Source organism: Meles meles, chromosome 11, assembly GCF_922984935.1.
Source record: "Meles meles chromosome 11, mMelMel3.1 paternal haplotype, whole genome shotgun sequence".
In the NCBI taxonomy this organism is placed as follows: Eukaryota; Metazoa; Chordata; class Mammalia; order Carnivora; family Mustelidae; genus Meles; species Meles meles.
In genome coordinates this window covers 50,070,531-50,086,497 of record NC_060076.1, presented here as the reverse complement: position 1 = coordinate 50,086,497, position 15,967 = coordinate 50,070,531, and the positions used below count along the sequence as shown (strand labels likewise).

At 42.3% G+C, this 15,967-nt stretch overlaps 1 non-coding gene across 1 annotated transcript; it reads left to right on the top strand.

Moving 5' to 3' along the window:
- The first annotated feature begins 1,444 nt into the window (after positions 1–1,444).
- LOC123953641 lies at positions 1,445–1,551 on the top strand. The gene has a single exon (XR_006820904.1). It is a non-coding gene; the product is annotated as a U6 spliceosomal RNA (small nuclear RNA).
- Positions 1,552–15,967: the final 14,416 nt, after the last annotated feature.

Below are 15,967 nucleotides of genomic sequence, written 5' to 3'. Positions count from 1 at the left end.
TTCTGTACCTAATGAGCACGACTGAGCACAAAGGCATCAAGATGTTTCTCACCGTTAGGCAATGGGGTGAAGGATTATCTATTAATTCCTGGGTGGTCATCGTGAGTTCTTTGGGGTAAAATAGGGGAAGATCAAAAGAGGGTGCAAATAGTTTTTATCAATGAAAGAGGTAACCGATACATTCCTCTGACCTTTTCGATTTCAGGGGAGATACATTATCTGCATTAATTAGCATGTTGAAAAATTCCTTCTGGATTGCCAAGTCCCTTCCTATGAGTCGTGGGAAATAAGTTTGTAACATGATGTGCAGCAGTCTGTCATACAGAGCTGATTTTTTGGACTTCATCTCGGAGTACGCATGAAATGTGAAACAGCTTAGGGAGTCGTGTCGCATTAGTCTTTCTAATTGTTGAAAAAGGTTAACATTTGTCTAACAATATTAGTGCACAGTGCTTGGGTTTTGAAATGCTAGTTTGCTTAAGATACTGGGTGTTGTTAAAAGGAAATACTTCAGGAGGTAATATAAATCATTATCGTCTCTAGCATAGTTCAGACTTGTTGAACACTAAACAATGATTTCATTCAGTCCTTGAAGGGAATACAACTGGTATTATCACCATTTAGCAGACAACAAAAATTGAGGATTGAAGAGACAATGTAATTTGCCCCTAAACCACAAAGAAAGTACAGTCGGGATTTGAACCCAGGTCAGTCTGATTCCCAGAGTCAATATCCTTTACCACACTTCAGGACTCCCTCAGCTCTTGTACTTCTAACTGGGTGGCATTGTGAGGGTTACTTAGCTTTTCTCTGCCTCAATTTCCTTATCTGATAAAGGGAACAAGAATAATTGTGTATTATTGGGATTGTGAAGATTGAATTATATACTGGATGTAAAACATTCAGTAAAATGCCTTATTACACATACCATGCTATTATTATTCTTTTAAATTATCACATTCAAGGGTTGGAAGAATCTAATTATCACCTGCTTTTCTCATTTGGTGAGGAGGAGGAATAACTGAGTAAATGTTATTTATTGCCGACAGAGCTCACATTCATGGTCCTAGAATGCTAGAACTTGGAAGAAGCCACAGTAAGCCTTCTTTGTAGTAACTGATGAGGAAACTGAGGCCCAAAGAGCCAAGTCATCCTTGGGGTAGTGGACTGGGAGAACAACGCCCTTGATGGAACCATTTTCAAAGCTACCGATGAACCTCTCCACGTGAGTCCAGTGAACTCTTAGCATCCCTTCTGCTTATATTTTATTGTTTGAATGTGCCATCGACCATTAGCTATCATTCAAATATATGCTATGTCTAACATTTTTTTTCCCAACTTATAAATGGGAAAAATGAATTTTTTACTTTCTGAATACCTAAAAATCCATAGCCTGTGAAAACTTATACTTTTCTCTGAAGTATATTAAAAGATGCGTAGTACAGTGCTTGCTTCGGCAGCACATAGACTAAAATTGGAAGGATACAGAGAAGATTAGCATGGTCCCTGTGCAAGGATGACACACAAATTTGTGAAGCATTCTGCATTTAAAAAAACAAGTCAATAAAAATTAAAAGAAGCATAATGCAGAATACTTTTAGAAATCAATCTGAGAGAGCAAATCCAGAGAAATCACAATTATGTTTTGATATATATTATTTAAAGCTATGGGTTTTATACAGGTATTCATTTTTACCTTGCAAGTCCTATAAATAACTATGAAAAACATGAATTCTTGGGGTGCCTCGGTGCTCAGTTGGTTAAGTGTCCAACTCCTGGCTTTGGCTCAGGTCATGATCTCAGGGTCATGAGATCGAGCCCCATGTCAGGCTCCACGCTTGGAGAGGAGTCTGCTTGACATTCCCTTTTTCCATCTCCCTCTGCCCTTCCTGCAACTTGTGGGTATGTGTTCCCACTCTCTTAAAAAAAAAAAAAAAAGTAAATGTTAAAAGAAAAACAAGAATTCTTGGTTAAAATGGGCAACAAACACACATCCTCATTATATTTGATTTCTAAACATGGTCACAAAATGAAAAGGGCCTAAGATTTGAATCTGTTATGTTTTCAGCACTCTAAGACTTTCTCATTTAATTGTCACCAAGCCTGTGAGGCAAATATCATGCCCATTTTGAAATGAGACAATGGAGGCTCAGAGATGTTTAGTGATTAATTTACTGAACATTATAGACCTAAAATGGGCAAAGCTGAGATTATAACCCAACTCTTTAGGATTCCCGAAGCTCAAGGTTTTTCTGTTATTCTAGTTTGCTTTGAGCAAAATGCACTTGAGGTTTATCTTTCCCATGCATGTTATTTCTTTACCTTTTCATTGTACCGATCGTGCCAGTTACGGTCCAGGCAGGGGAAGAGGGACCGTGTGTTTTGGAAATCATGACTTTAGTTGAGGGATTAGAGTTTGCAAGACTGTGGAGAGTTGCGTCAGGAAGGCCGGGGGTGGGGGGGTGTGGTGGGGGGGGCGGTAAGAGAAGATCCCTAAGCACTTTCTCGGAAGCACTGTGACACATGGTAAGTCAGAGCTTGTGGGAGAATCTAAGGCACTTTGTGCGTCTGGCTGCTGGTGTGGGATCGCAGAGAAGAACCTCATGGAAGGGTCTGTGGAAGCTGCCACCTCCACGTCCACAGCCGGGTGTGTGGTGTTCATCTTACCTACAACTTGGGGTGTGTATTATGGGTGAAGGCACGAACTCAAGAGCTGACAGACAGGAGCTCTCATGCTCTCTGGTGGGTTGACCATGTCCCCCGCATCCCAAGCCTTACCCCCTTTCTCTTCAGCACTTCAGATGGAATTTGTGCAGTAGCTTGTGTGGGATGAAGGATGGACGGTGCTGAGCTGTGCCTGGCACAAAAACAGATGGTCAGTGATCACTGCTTCTGGGTGTAAACAATGGACTATCCCTCAGCTTGGCGAAGCAGAGGATGAGTTAACTGCAGGGCATTCGGTAGCCCCGAGAAGTGCCAGGAGGACTGGATCTGCTGGAGGGCAGGTGCACAGAAGCGACCCCAAGCTACCCATGAGCTTATACCAGAGGCAGCACTGTGGCTGCCTTGTCTAGGCACAGAGAGCAAAAAAGGCAAAGCTGATGTTGGGCCCTGGATTCCAGAGTTGCCACCCACGTTGTTCCCAGAAACCTCTGTTATGGGCCACTGCGGGGGGGCGGTGGGGGAGTGGGTTTATGCGCCTGTATTCTCAACTTGCTCTTTTCTAAATCAAATCTCGCCTGGGCATGTCTGACCAGCAGAGCCTGGATCACACACCCTGCCCTTTCCGCAAGGAGGCTGGGAGAGAAAGGCGTAATTTCTCTAAGACTGACACTCTCTGCAGGTCCCATGAGCTCCCTCCCTGGGAACCTGATGGAAACTGGCTGCAGCCCAGTGGCTTAAGATGGTCAGTTCTGGCCAAACATGAGGCTCAGACCCTAGTGCTTGGATCAGACCCGAGGAAGGGCTGATCCTTCTGCAGACTTGAATGCTGCTTGGTTGCTGGGGTTCAAGCAATAGTTTACCATATCATACAATTACAACTGCCAGCTTTGGTCCCCAGCTTCCAAATTATACCCGAGGAAGGCCTGATGTTCCCCAAAGCCACGAAAGGTGAAGGGAGGGCTGGGGCCAGTTTTCTACCATATTACTACATATTACTGTGCCATATTACTAAAGTGCCCTGACCCCTAATTACCCAAGGAGAGGGGCCCAGTGCTTCTCTAATCGTGTAGCTCATAAGCCCCATGGCCCAAGATTAAGGTCACTCTCTGGGATTCTGCTGCCTGGCCTTGTGAGATCTCTGTGTAAATGGCTTAGAACCGCTAAAAAACAAACTGAGGCATATTAAACACGTTTAAGAGTTTATTGGAGCAGAAATCGATTTGAATTGGGCAGTGCCAAACGGGAAGTGGTGGGGAGCACTCCGCCTGCAGGAGCCAGGGGAAGACTTAATAGAGAACAGTGTAGAAGTTATGTGATTGGCTCTAGTGGAACTGCTTGGCTGTTTGTGATTGGCTGTCTTTCATATTTTGATTTCATGACCTTGAGGCATTTGTAAAGATGAAGGTTGAGATTTTGGTTTGCTTATATGGGCCCTGGCCGTTAGAGGCACTCCTGTTCACTTGTCCTTCTTGTTGAAGGAGTTTAACAGAAAGCAGTGGGTGGTGGAGACCAGTGTACCTGCTACTGCTTCTGTTTTTGTCAGGTTTGTTCGCTTATTCATTCAGTTAGTCCTTGTGTGTGTGTTGTACCAGTACTAATGTCCGGTTTGCACATTTGGGAGGGTGGGATTCTTCATGTGGAAAATCACCCAAATGTGGGAAAGATGTTCAAAGATGTTGGGGGCCACAAAGGTTGACAGGTATCTATTACCCTAATAAATGCCAATTCCTAATTCATTCCCCTTCCCTCTTCCTTACTGGCATATTCCTGTGGACTCCATTACCTTAAGAGAGTACATTTTGACATCAGGCGTGCCTGGGCAGGCTTGGGTCCCAGTTCTGCTACAGCTAAAACCAACGTGGCCTTGGGCAGTTAGCCTGATCTCCCGAGTCTCTGTTCTCTGCATCAGGAAGGCTTCTCTCAAAGGGTGGTTGTTAAGATTCAATGAGAGTATGCAAAATCTTACCCATGTATCAGCACACAATAAACATAGGAGGAATGTCAGTGATTCTTAAAAGAAGACTTCAAGGAAAGTTCTTTCTGCTCTTGACTCTTTTTTTTTTTTTAATTTATTTATTTTTATTTGTTTATTTACAGCATAACAGTGTTCATTGTTTTGGCATCACACCCAGTGCTCCATGCAGTACGTGCCCTCCTCATTACCCACCACCTGGTCCCTCAACCTCCCAACCCCCCCACCCCCCCGCCGCCCCTTCATAACCCTCTGGTTGTTTTTCAGAGTCCATAGTCTCTCATGGTTCATCTCCCCTTCCAGTTTCCCTCAACTCCCTCTCCTCTCCATCTCCCCATGTCCTCCATGTTATTTGTTATGCTCCACAAATAAGTGAGACCATATGATACTTGACTCTCTCTGCTTGACTTATTTCGCTCAGCATAATTTCTTCCAGTCCCGTCCATGTTGCTACAAAAGTTGGGTATTCGTCCTTTCTGATGGAGGCATAATACTCCATTGTGTATATGGACCACATCTTCCTTATCCATTCATCCGTTGAAGGGCATCTTGGCTCTTTCCACAGTTTGGCGACCGTAGCCATTGCTGCAATAAACATTGGGGTACAAATGGCCCTTCTTTTCACTACATCTGTATCTTTGGGGTAAATACCCAGCAGTGCAATTGCAGGGTCATAGGGAAGCTCTATTTTTAATTTCTTCAGGAATCTCCACACTGTTCTCCAAAGTGGCTGCACTAACTTGCATTCCCACCAACAGTGTAAGAGGGTTCCTCTTTCTCCTGCTCTTGACTCTTTAGGGCTTGACCTGATGCTAGTTCATTCTGTTCTTTTGCTTAACTCTCACCCAAAAACTAAGGTCCAGTGGCAATTCTGGGAAATCTACTCTTCACCAAAGGGAGGGCAGGGAGGAGAGAGTGGGAACCGGAAAAATATGGGAGTTCAGTCCTGTTTATTGTAGGTAGACAATAAGCTTCCTCGGTTTGAAAGTCCAAAAGTGCAAGTGAGTGTGGCGGCGGGCCACAGTGGGCCTGAGGGTCCCAGTCCACCATTGAACTCCAGCATCGCTTTTTACTACCCGTGGGGCTGGGGCACGGGGACTTGAGACACACTCATTTATTCCTTCAGCCAGTTACTCAGTCAGCAAATGCTTATAGATCATGTGTGTGCCAGACTGGACTGGTGTGAGCAATGCAGAAACTTCTGTAAGGGAGCCCGACATGGGTGCAAATACTCTTGATTCACCATCAATGATGTGACAGTAGGGGGGCTTATGAGCTAGAGCAATGGCACATAACAGAGAACTTTGGTCTTTCTGGGTGCAGGGAAGGACTCAGAGAAGGCCACGCAGAGTCGGCAACGTTACAGCTGGGTTTTAAAAACTGAGTAGGAATTTTCAAGGCAGACAGTGGGGCAAGGACATTCCAGACAAGGAGAGAAGCTTTTCCCCTTACAACAGATTAATCCTGACCTTACAGAAATCAGAGGGCCTAGGTAATCAATAGTCAGATATTTTTTAATGGCTAAAGCCTTTAACAATGGAAAGTTCCTTATCATCACCAGCAGTGGCAGGGGCAATGACCAGAGCACCACCAGAACTGTTAGGTGTCAGTTCACAGGATCTGGTCTGGGAAGAATGGGTGCTCTCTGTGTAGAATGAAGGTTCACTCTGGAAGAGGATATTGATGGGGTCATGTTCCCTGGTCCCTGGACCTGTCACATGCCTGTTGTAAATATCATGATCCCAATCAACTTTTGAGCTGGGTCTCTAGAAAGGACTAGAATACGAAAATAAGGACAAGAGTGGAAGGGAGGGTAACTGCTCTGTTACAATTAACTCAGAAGGGAAGGAGGAACGGAAAAGGGCTATGTGAATTAGCATTTATGAGATGAGGAGTATAGTTATAGATGTGATGTGTCCGATATAGTAAACCAATACAGTTTTATTTCCTCCCTAAGTCATGTTCCCATATACCATATAGCCTTTTGCCTCCATGGCTAAACCTTAAGACTCATTACTTTAAGAAAAGGGAGAACAAATCCTTCCTAGGAAAAAGAGCCACTGAGTCTCAGAGTCTACACCAAGCCTTGAAAATAAGACTTTTTCTCAATAAAAAAGTTTCTGCCATAGAGACAGAGAACAGAACAGTGGTCGTTCAAGGGGAGGGCATTTGGAGGGTAGCCAAAATGGGTGAAGGGGTCAAGAGGTACCAACTTCCAATTGTAAAATAAGTTTTAAGTCATGGGAGTGTAATATACATCACGGTGACCATAGTCAATAGTATCACATAGTAGGGGCGCCTGGGTGGCTCAGTGAGTTAAGCCTCTATCTTCGGCTCAGATCATGATCTCAGGGTCCTGGGATTGAGCCCCTGCTCAGCAGGGAGCCTGCTTTCCCTTCCCCCTCTGCCTGTCTCTCTGTCTACTTGTGATCTCTCTCTCTCTGTCAAATAAATAAATAAAATCTAAAAAAAAAAAGTATCACATAATGTATACTTGAAATTTGCCAAAGGAATGAAATCTAAAAGATTTCAGAAGAAAAAAATTTTTTTTCTGTAATCTTCTGCGGTGATGGTTGGTAACTAGACTTACTGTGGTGATCATTTCTCAGTGTATACAAATACTGAGTCATGTTATAGAGCTGTAACTAATATAAGTTACAGGTCAATTATACATCAATTTAAAAAATGGAATGGAATGCATAGAATTTCAGATACCTAATGATCTGTATTTCTAAGAGAAGTGTGATTTAGTTTACTTTTGATATGTTTATTTGCACAGAAAAAAATAGAGGTATTTACTAAACAAATTGAAATATTTGTTCTTGCAAAATAAATAGTAAATACAAATAGGGGAGTTTCTAAATTTCTAAAATTTCTTCAACCCCCATTCGACAGATCAAGAGTCAAGCCTCCTGAGACTTGACTCTGCATAGGTAGTTTCTTTGTCCATTTGGGCTGTTATCACAGAACACTATATAGGCTGAGTGGCTTCAGCAAAAAAACTTTCATTTCTCATAGTACTCAAGGTGGGAAGTCTGAGATCAGGATGCCTTCATGGTTGGCTTCTTGGTGAGGGCCCTCCTTCCGGTTCACAGCCCCTTCCTTCTTGCTCTATCCTCACATGCGGGAGCAAGAGAGGGCTCTGGTGCCTTCACCTCTGTATAAGGCGCTAGTGGCATTGGACCTCATTGGAACCAAAGGTCCCAGCGAGTACCATCCCTTTGGAGATTAGGGGTTCAACACATGACTCTAGGGCTTCACCATCACAGGGAGGCATTATTCAGGATGAGATGGAGAGGAAACTCCGTCCGGCCCTCTTGCTCATGTGGGCTGCAGTGGGAGGGAGGCAGAGATAGAGCCAGGTGGAGGCGTATTATGATTCTGTTTTCTCTTTTTGAAGCTGCACTCTGATATGAGACCTCAGAAATATCCAGCTAGATATGAGAAAACTATGGGAGTTAGAGGTGGCCAGCGATGTGGGTCAGAACATGCTACCCCAAACTATGGTGTCTTGGCATGTTGAACATTTTAAGCTGAAGCAATTTGAGAAATGGCAGAAGCAGGAGGGACTCTCAGACCTCCTGCATCTCTGCCCAAGCAGGTCATTAAACCCTCATGTGAGAGGTGCCCTACCTATGCCAGAAAGAAAGGAATAAGCTTGTCTCTGCTGCGGAAGGGTGATGAAAAGAATCTGGGTGAATAGTCCTTGCTAAGTGCCACCCCTTCCCCCCAGCTTACTACCCTTACCTCATATTAAGGTAAGGGTAGTACCTTTCATCCTATTACACCTTCCCAGGGATTTTCTTCTCTTCAGCAAACCTCCCATAAACATGTGCAGGTTTCACCATTCCTTTGGGTCTTTGTTTCTATATGAAGGCTCCAGAGTTACATAAAATTTATATTAAATAAATTTCTTTGCCTAATCTGTCTTTTGTCAACCAAGTTACTCAGCCCCAGAGGAAGAACCCAGCAGAGTAGAAGGAAAAGGAATTTTTCCTCCCCCACAGTGGCTTCCAACATGGTGCTAGAGGAAAGCGGTGAGCCTGAGGAACTCTCAGCTGGGACCTCTTTCAGTATGATGCAGGAGATGGCACGGAGTGGTGGAAGGTGAGAGAGGAGTGTGAATTTGTTCTCTGTGAGGTGCCCCGATACCTTGTGTGGCATTCAGGGAACCCAGACATTCCCTTGGGTCTTAGTGAGTAAGTGAGCATGCTCTGAGAGAGCCCCAGAGCTGTGCAGAGTCAAAGAAGCCCCGAGGTCACGATTTTGTAACTGAAGGAGGATGACTGAGACTATGGGCAACATGTCATCTCAATGTCTACTGGGTCATACCTCAGAGGTCACTGGCCTGGAGGTGAAGCCCACCAGACATGTGATGTCAGACACCTGCAAGGATCTAGGACCTCAGTCCTTGAAGTGTATCCAAAGACCCAGCATACTGTCACCTGGGATCTAGTCAGATGGGCAGCATCTTGGGTTGTCACCCCAGACCCTGTGAAGGAGAATCTGTACTGTAACAAGGGACACAGATTATTCATGTCACATTTAAGTTCCAGAAGCCTTCTCTAGAAGACATCATGTGAGTCCAAGTGCTCTGCCTCTCCTTTACAACCCACCATGAGATGTATCACATAGTCGCCCTCTACAGCCATGCGCTGAAGAGCAAAAGAATAGGGAGAAAATGTGAAAGACTCAGCATTATCCAAAATAGACTCCATTATTTGAAGATGCTCTCTGAGTTCTTGAATTGGATCAGGTTTCCTGGGTTGGACCAAAACTGGCCTCCTAAGATTAAATCAGCAGTAGATAAAATACCGAAACTACACTTTTCTTTGCCTTTCTTTGATCAGCACCTTTTGAGGTGACCCTTTTGAGGGTCATTTTTTTTTTTAAATATTTTATTTATTTGACAGAGAGAAATCACAACTAGGCAGAGAGGCAGGCAGAGAGAGAGGAGGAAGCAGGCTCCCCGCGGAGCAGAGAGCCCGATGTGGGGCTCGATCCCGGATCCTGGGATCATGACCTGAGCCGAAGGGAGAGGCTTAACCCACTGAGCCACCCAGGCGCCCCTCATTTTTTTTTTTAAAGTCATGACTCTTTCTCACCCCAACCAGATGAATAAGGCACGCATTTTGTGGTTTCTCATTTGCTGTGTCATATTGCTCACTTCCTTTTATAGTCATTGGTGCATTTAAACTTCTTGACTCCCCTCTACATGAGTGAACCTATGGGTCTATGACATGAAACATTTTTGTAAATTTGCATAGCAGGAGAGCCAACTCAAAGAAAGTTTTGTTTTGTTTTTCCTGCCCTGGGATTCAGTCAAGCCTGGACGTATCTGGACAGCTGGTAGAGAAGACTAGCAGGACTCTGTTTACTTGAGGAACTAAAAATCCTCATAGTAGGGAATTCGTCATAAGGGAAAAGAGTAGAAATAAAGGGCAAAAGGAGTACTGAGTTTCATAGTATATACAGCAAGTCTTGAATTAGGCTTTTTTGATTAAACAGTTTCTGAACTTTTTAAATATTTTATTCAATAAAATACCAGACCTCCAATGAAGTTTTGCATTAAGACTTGTTTGAAAAACTAGGTCTGCGTATATCCTACTCATCCCCCTCCAAGCACACACACTCCTGTTTTGCAACACATTCGGTGACAGCTTTACTCATTGTTTTATATCATTCTATGTCTTTTATTTTTAGCCATATGCATGAATTATTTGATGTTAAAAGAAACGGTCACACATGCACATACACAAAGTGCCAGGCTTGTGGGTCTCATCTCAATTATACTTAGAGGGGCACAACCCAGGATCTGACAGGCAGGGAATGAAAAGCCCAGCCCTTCTGGCTCAGCTGGTTCAAGGAGAGTAATGCAGGATCAGAGGTGAGGGGTATCACTCAGACTGCCTCCTACCACTGCAAAGATGTGAGAGCCCACCAGGCATAGCCTTCTTCAACTCCCCAGTATTTTTTCTACAACACTTACATTTATTAACCATCCTCAGCAACATTTCTCTTATCTCAAGGCATGTGACATTGCACCTTTTGTGAAATTACCTGCACTGTTGACCCTGTCCCTTCCCATCCTCTTCAGGGCTTGGTTCTTGTTGGGGAGGAACAACTTTTCCTTTACGCCTCTTAGGTTTGGTGTCTGGAGATATGCAAAATAAGCTAATGAAAGACAAATTAACAGGAGTAAGGCACAATATTTTGTTAATATTTATTTGCACAAGAGTTCGTGGAAAAGAAGTGAAATTCAAGAAAACTGTTGGACTCTGTTGGAAGGTCTCTGACCTCAAACATCTTCTATTTGAACCTTTTTTCACAGTAAATTCCTGGTTACTGAGCAAGTTTGTTTCTTGCAATCCTGTGATCCATGGGCAGTATATAACTCAATTCTTAATATGTCCCAAATCAAACTTGTGATTGTCACTATGCCAGTTCCTCAATGAAGCCCAATCTTGATCAGCAGTATGGGGCACACCCTTGTTTAAGCAAAACCTTATATTTGCATTTATTCCTCTTTGGCTTAATACACATCTAATTGATGGCCAGATACTTTGGATTCTATTTCAAAAGTCCTTTCCTTCAGATGTTCCTTTTTATCTTTCCTTTTATCCTACTTTTGGATCCCTGACACCTCTCACCTGCAATGTTTCAACCACCTTTTGTCAGGTCCTCCTGTTGTCAGTCTGTCCCTACATTGGCTCAGCCTCCATGATGTCACAACACTCCATCCTAAGACCCATTTGTCATCTTGACACACACCCCTAAACATATCCATTGTCTCCTTCCAAGAACAAAGTAGAAACTCCTTAAACAAGAAACCCTACATGACCTGATCCCAAATTTTTCTCCACTGTTCCCTCCCACAACTTTGACTCCAGGGATCTCCAGCCACATTAAACACCTAGCATTTCTGACTTTGTGTTTTCCCAATACACATTTCTTTTTGTCATAAGTAATGATGAATTAAACTTATTTTTTAAAAAGTCATTTTGTACAACCCCATTTTTTAAAAGGATAAATGCCTAGAGATGGAATTACTGTGCCAAAGTCTATTTTAAGATTTTTTATTTCTTTTATTTTCTTATTTTAAGATTTTTTGGGACGCCTGGGTGGCTCAGTGGGTTAAGCCTCTGCCTTTCACTCAGGTCATGATCCCAGGGTCCTGGGATCGAGCCCCGCATCGGGCTCTCTGCTTGGCGAGGAGCCTGCTTCCTCCTCTTTCTCTCTCTCTCTCTATGCCTGCGTCTCTCCCTACTTGTGATCTCTATCTGTAAATAAATAAATAAAATCTAAAAAAAAAAAAAAAGATTTTTTATTTTAATGGTTAAATTCCTTTAGTAAAGAGATTGTACCAGTTTGCAATCCCATTGATGTATGAAAATGCCATACCTCACAGGTTGTATACTAATTTAATAGAATGATAGTATTTTTGTTCATTTAGCCCTTTTTTTCTTTTTCTTTTCTTATGTGAGTATAGTTGGCACACAATGTTACATTAATTTCAGGTGTACGACTTAGTGATTTAGTAAGTTTATACATTGTGCTACGTTCAGCACAAGTACGGCCACCATCCGAACCATTATGTCCCTATTACAGTATGATGCTTTTTATTCCCATGACATACTCATTCCGTAACTGGAGGCCTGTATCTCCCCACTTCACCTTTTCAAAATGAAATACTGACATTGAAATTGTTGTATGTTTTATTGGCATTCTCCAGATGTTTATATTCTATATCCATTGTTCTATGAAGATGTTAGCATGTTTCCTAATGAATCATCTGAATTCTGAGTTCATCATGGACGGATGCAAATACCCTGCCTGTCTTACTTGTAGCAAATTTTCTTCTCGGTGTTTTGGGTCTGCATTTCATTGTGATCGTTCTATTCTTTAACTTCCAGAAGCTTCACACTTTCTTTTCAATTCAACCTTCCAAGTTTCCCTCTTTGTATTTTCTTTAACAGTTTTTAGGTTTGGAATGTCTTTACTCACAAAAGAACCACAAAAATGCTTGTCACTCTGCTAGCTGGTAGGGCCCATGTTCATTGGTGATTCTTCCTCATTATGGTCTTTTGGGGGGGGGGTATTTCTGTGTATTTTTGTCTCCAAGTGCATTTTATCATCACACCGTCAAATATTTTAAAAATCCCATTGCGATGTGGATTGCATTTAGACCTATAAATTAATTTGACAGATTTACAATATTCATTTTTCCCGTCCAGGAACATCATATCTTTCTCTATTTTAATGCCATAGCCAAGTTTTGCAATTCTTTTCATATAGATCATGCACATAAACTTATCCCTATGGTTTTGTATCCCTACAGTTAAAATAGTGAATAGGACCGTTTTGTTGTTTTTCTTTTTAAAGTAGACTCTCACTGATATGCAATAAATATTTCAATTTATATTTTTGTCTCAAACCTATACCTTGATCATTTTTCAATAGATGCTTTGTAGTTTTAAGGTTACATCTATTTATATATGGTTATTATGTTGTCTCTTCACTTTCAATAGCTAGAATCTCTTTTTCAAATACTAATATAGTGTTCAGAACTTTATTTTATTTATTTTTTTTTAAAGATTTTTTTTATTTATTTATTTGACAGAGAGAGAGATCACAAGTAGGCAGAGAGGCAGGCAGAGAGAGAGGAGGAAGCAGGCTCCCCGCGGAGCAGAGAACCCGATGCGGGGCTCGATCCCAGGACCCTGAGATCATGACCTGAGCCGAAGGCAGCGGCTTAATCCACTGAGCCACCCAGGCACCCCAGTGTTCAGAACTTTAAAGATACTATTATGTATTAGTGGGATGGAGGGGATCGCTACTTAATTTCTACTAATGGGAATGCCTCCAGTGCCTGCTTTGCTGTTAAGAAAATGGCTAACTATTGGTTTAAATTAAATATTCTGCCTCACATTAAGGAAGCATCCTTCTATTCCTGGTTTGCTAAAGGATCTTTTTTTTTTTTAAATAAGGAATAAGAATGGAATTTTATTGCTCTCTTTTCATTATCTTTTGAAATAATCCTACATTTATTCCAACAGTGAATATCACACACACATACTGCTCTCCTAATATTAAGTCATATTCACATTTGTGGGAAATACTTTATTTGGCTGTGGTCTATCATTTCTTTAACTACTGAATTATATTCACTAATGTTTAGGATTTTTCATATCTATCTTAATAAGTAAAATTAACCTGGAGTCTTGATTGTTGTTGGTGTGAATTGTGTCATTTTGATAGCATGTTTATCTGGCTTTGTAAAACAAAGGAAAGCAGTCTGTCATTTTCTATGATGTCATTTCTCTGGAATAGTTTGTGGGTTTTAGGGTTCCTGGGTGGCTCAGTGGTTTAAGCCGTTGCCTTCGGCTCAGGTCATGATCTCAGGGTCCTGGGATCCAGTCCCACATCGGGCTCTCTGCTCGGCGGGGAGCCTGCTTCCCTCTCACTCTCTCTGCCTGCCTCTCTGCCTACTTATGATCTCTCTCTGTCAAGTAAATAAATAAAATCTTAAAAAAAATAGTTTGTGGGTTTTAGATTCATTCAAGGGCAGTTTCCTCTCTCTTGAACCATGGGAAGTTCAAGAGGGAGATGCAGGTTGATTCTACCTGCGTGCTGCTGAGACAGCAATGGTGTGTCCCCCCAGAGTCCAGCTGGGGATGCCTTAAAGGAGTCTCAGCAGGAGGCATCCAAAAGTTATTCACCAAGAGCACCATCCAAATCAGGAAGCAACGAGACTGTGCCACAGGTGGTCTCAGAGAAGCCCAAAGACTGGGGGCAGCCAATGTGCCAGCCAGAGGAGGCATGGTCTGCTTCCGAGGAAACTGCTTGTTGCAGATATCCAAAGAGGGAACTCCAAGGGAAACACCAGAGTTGTGGGATGAAAGGGCCAAACACTGTGCAAGCACACACAAGAGGTCTTTGCTGTCACCAACAGAATGTCCCAGGGCAAGTAAAATCAGTGAAGTCCCTTCTCCCTTCCTCAAGACCTGAATCTTAAGCAGAACGCAAAGTCACCTGCACCTCTCTTTGCCTGAAATAGACCAGTGTTGGAGAAACGGGACAATTTAAATGAAGGTCAGACTTTTGATATTATACTGAATGGGGTTTTAATTATTTAACAGTTGCTGGAGAACTTTTATCACCAGAAAGTGCCTAGAAAGCTATGGAACCTATCCAAACTTGTGTCAAGGGAAATGATTTCACAGAGCAGAGCGTGAGATGGTAGTTATGTGAAAGATTAGTGCTGACTTCTGCTTGTTCCCACTGAGTTCAGCTTAGTTGGCACACAGGCCTAAAGAGGGGCGTTGAGAGTGATTCCTGGCCTTTTCTTATATGATTACTTCTAGAATGTTCTACTGTATTGTGCTTTGGAAGTTGATGGCAACTGCTTAATCTACATCTTGGACATTGTACTTTGCTTCTTATTGACAGAGTCTTTAATTGAAAATACAATGGAAGGATAGGGAAGACCTTGAAGGGAACAATGAAATAGGTTCATATAAGATTTTAGCAAAAGAAATCTAGATGCCAATGTATTTGGGACAAAGTAAAAATATAGTCAAACATCACAACTCACAGTTTTGTGGGAAAAAACCCCCACCCTGAGTCCAAAGCATTTCTAAATACATTTGAAGAACCATAATGGAATATGGTATTTTTAAACTTAGATCTGGGTATTTTTAATGTTCTATTTATTTGCATTCTTATCATTTAGGTCAGAGCCTAAAAATAATAGGAGGTCCTTGGTATAGTCATGTAGCATTTGATGTATTTCTTTTCTTTGAAGTTACATTAAGGTAAAGTTTATGTTAAGAAACAACTTACCAAATTCATTAGGTAGAACAGCTTGAAACTAAATTGTCTCTTCTTATTACCAAGAATGTTTAAGATCATTTGGTAGGATTTTGACATTTCCAGATTTATCCTTTCTTTTCTTTTTTTTTTTTTTTTTTGTGGGGGGGCTTGGGTAAATTCATCATGATAGGAAAAAATAGAGTTAGTTTTAGGACAATTCTCACATCTGCCAATGATGAATTTAGCACTCATGATTTTTCAAAGCCCACGTTCCCTAGATATAGACTCTGGGGTACAAGCAGTTTATTTAGGGGAAGATGCCAGGAAGTGATGAAGCGAGATGGGGAAGGAAAGGAAGCCAGAAATTACCACTGTGGGCTGTCTTGCTGAGAGCCTCTGAGAGACTGAAGAAAGCGTGCCTCAAGCTGGAGCTCATCTGCCATCTCTTCTTGGTGGTTGGTAGAGAGCTATTGGGTGCCAGTAGGCGTTAAGTACGCAGCAGCTGGGGCGCCTGGGTGG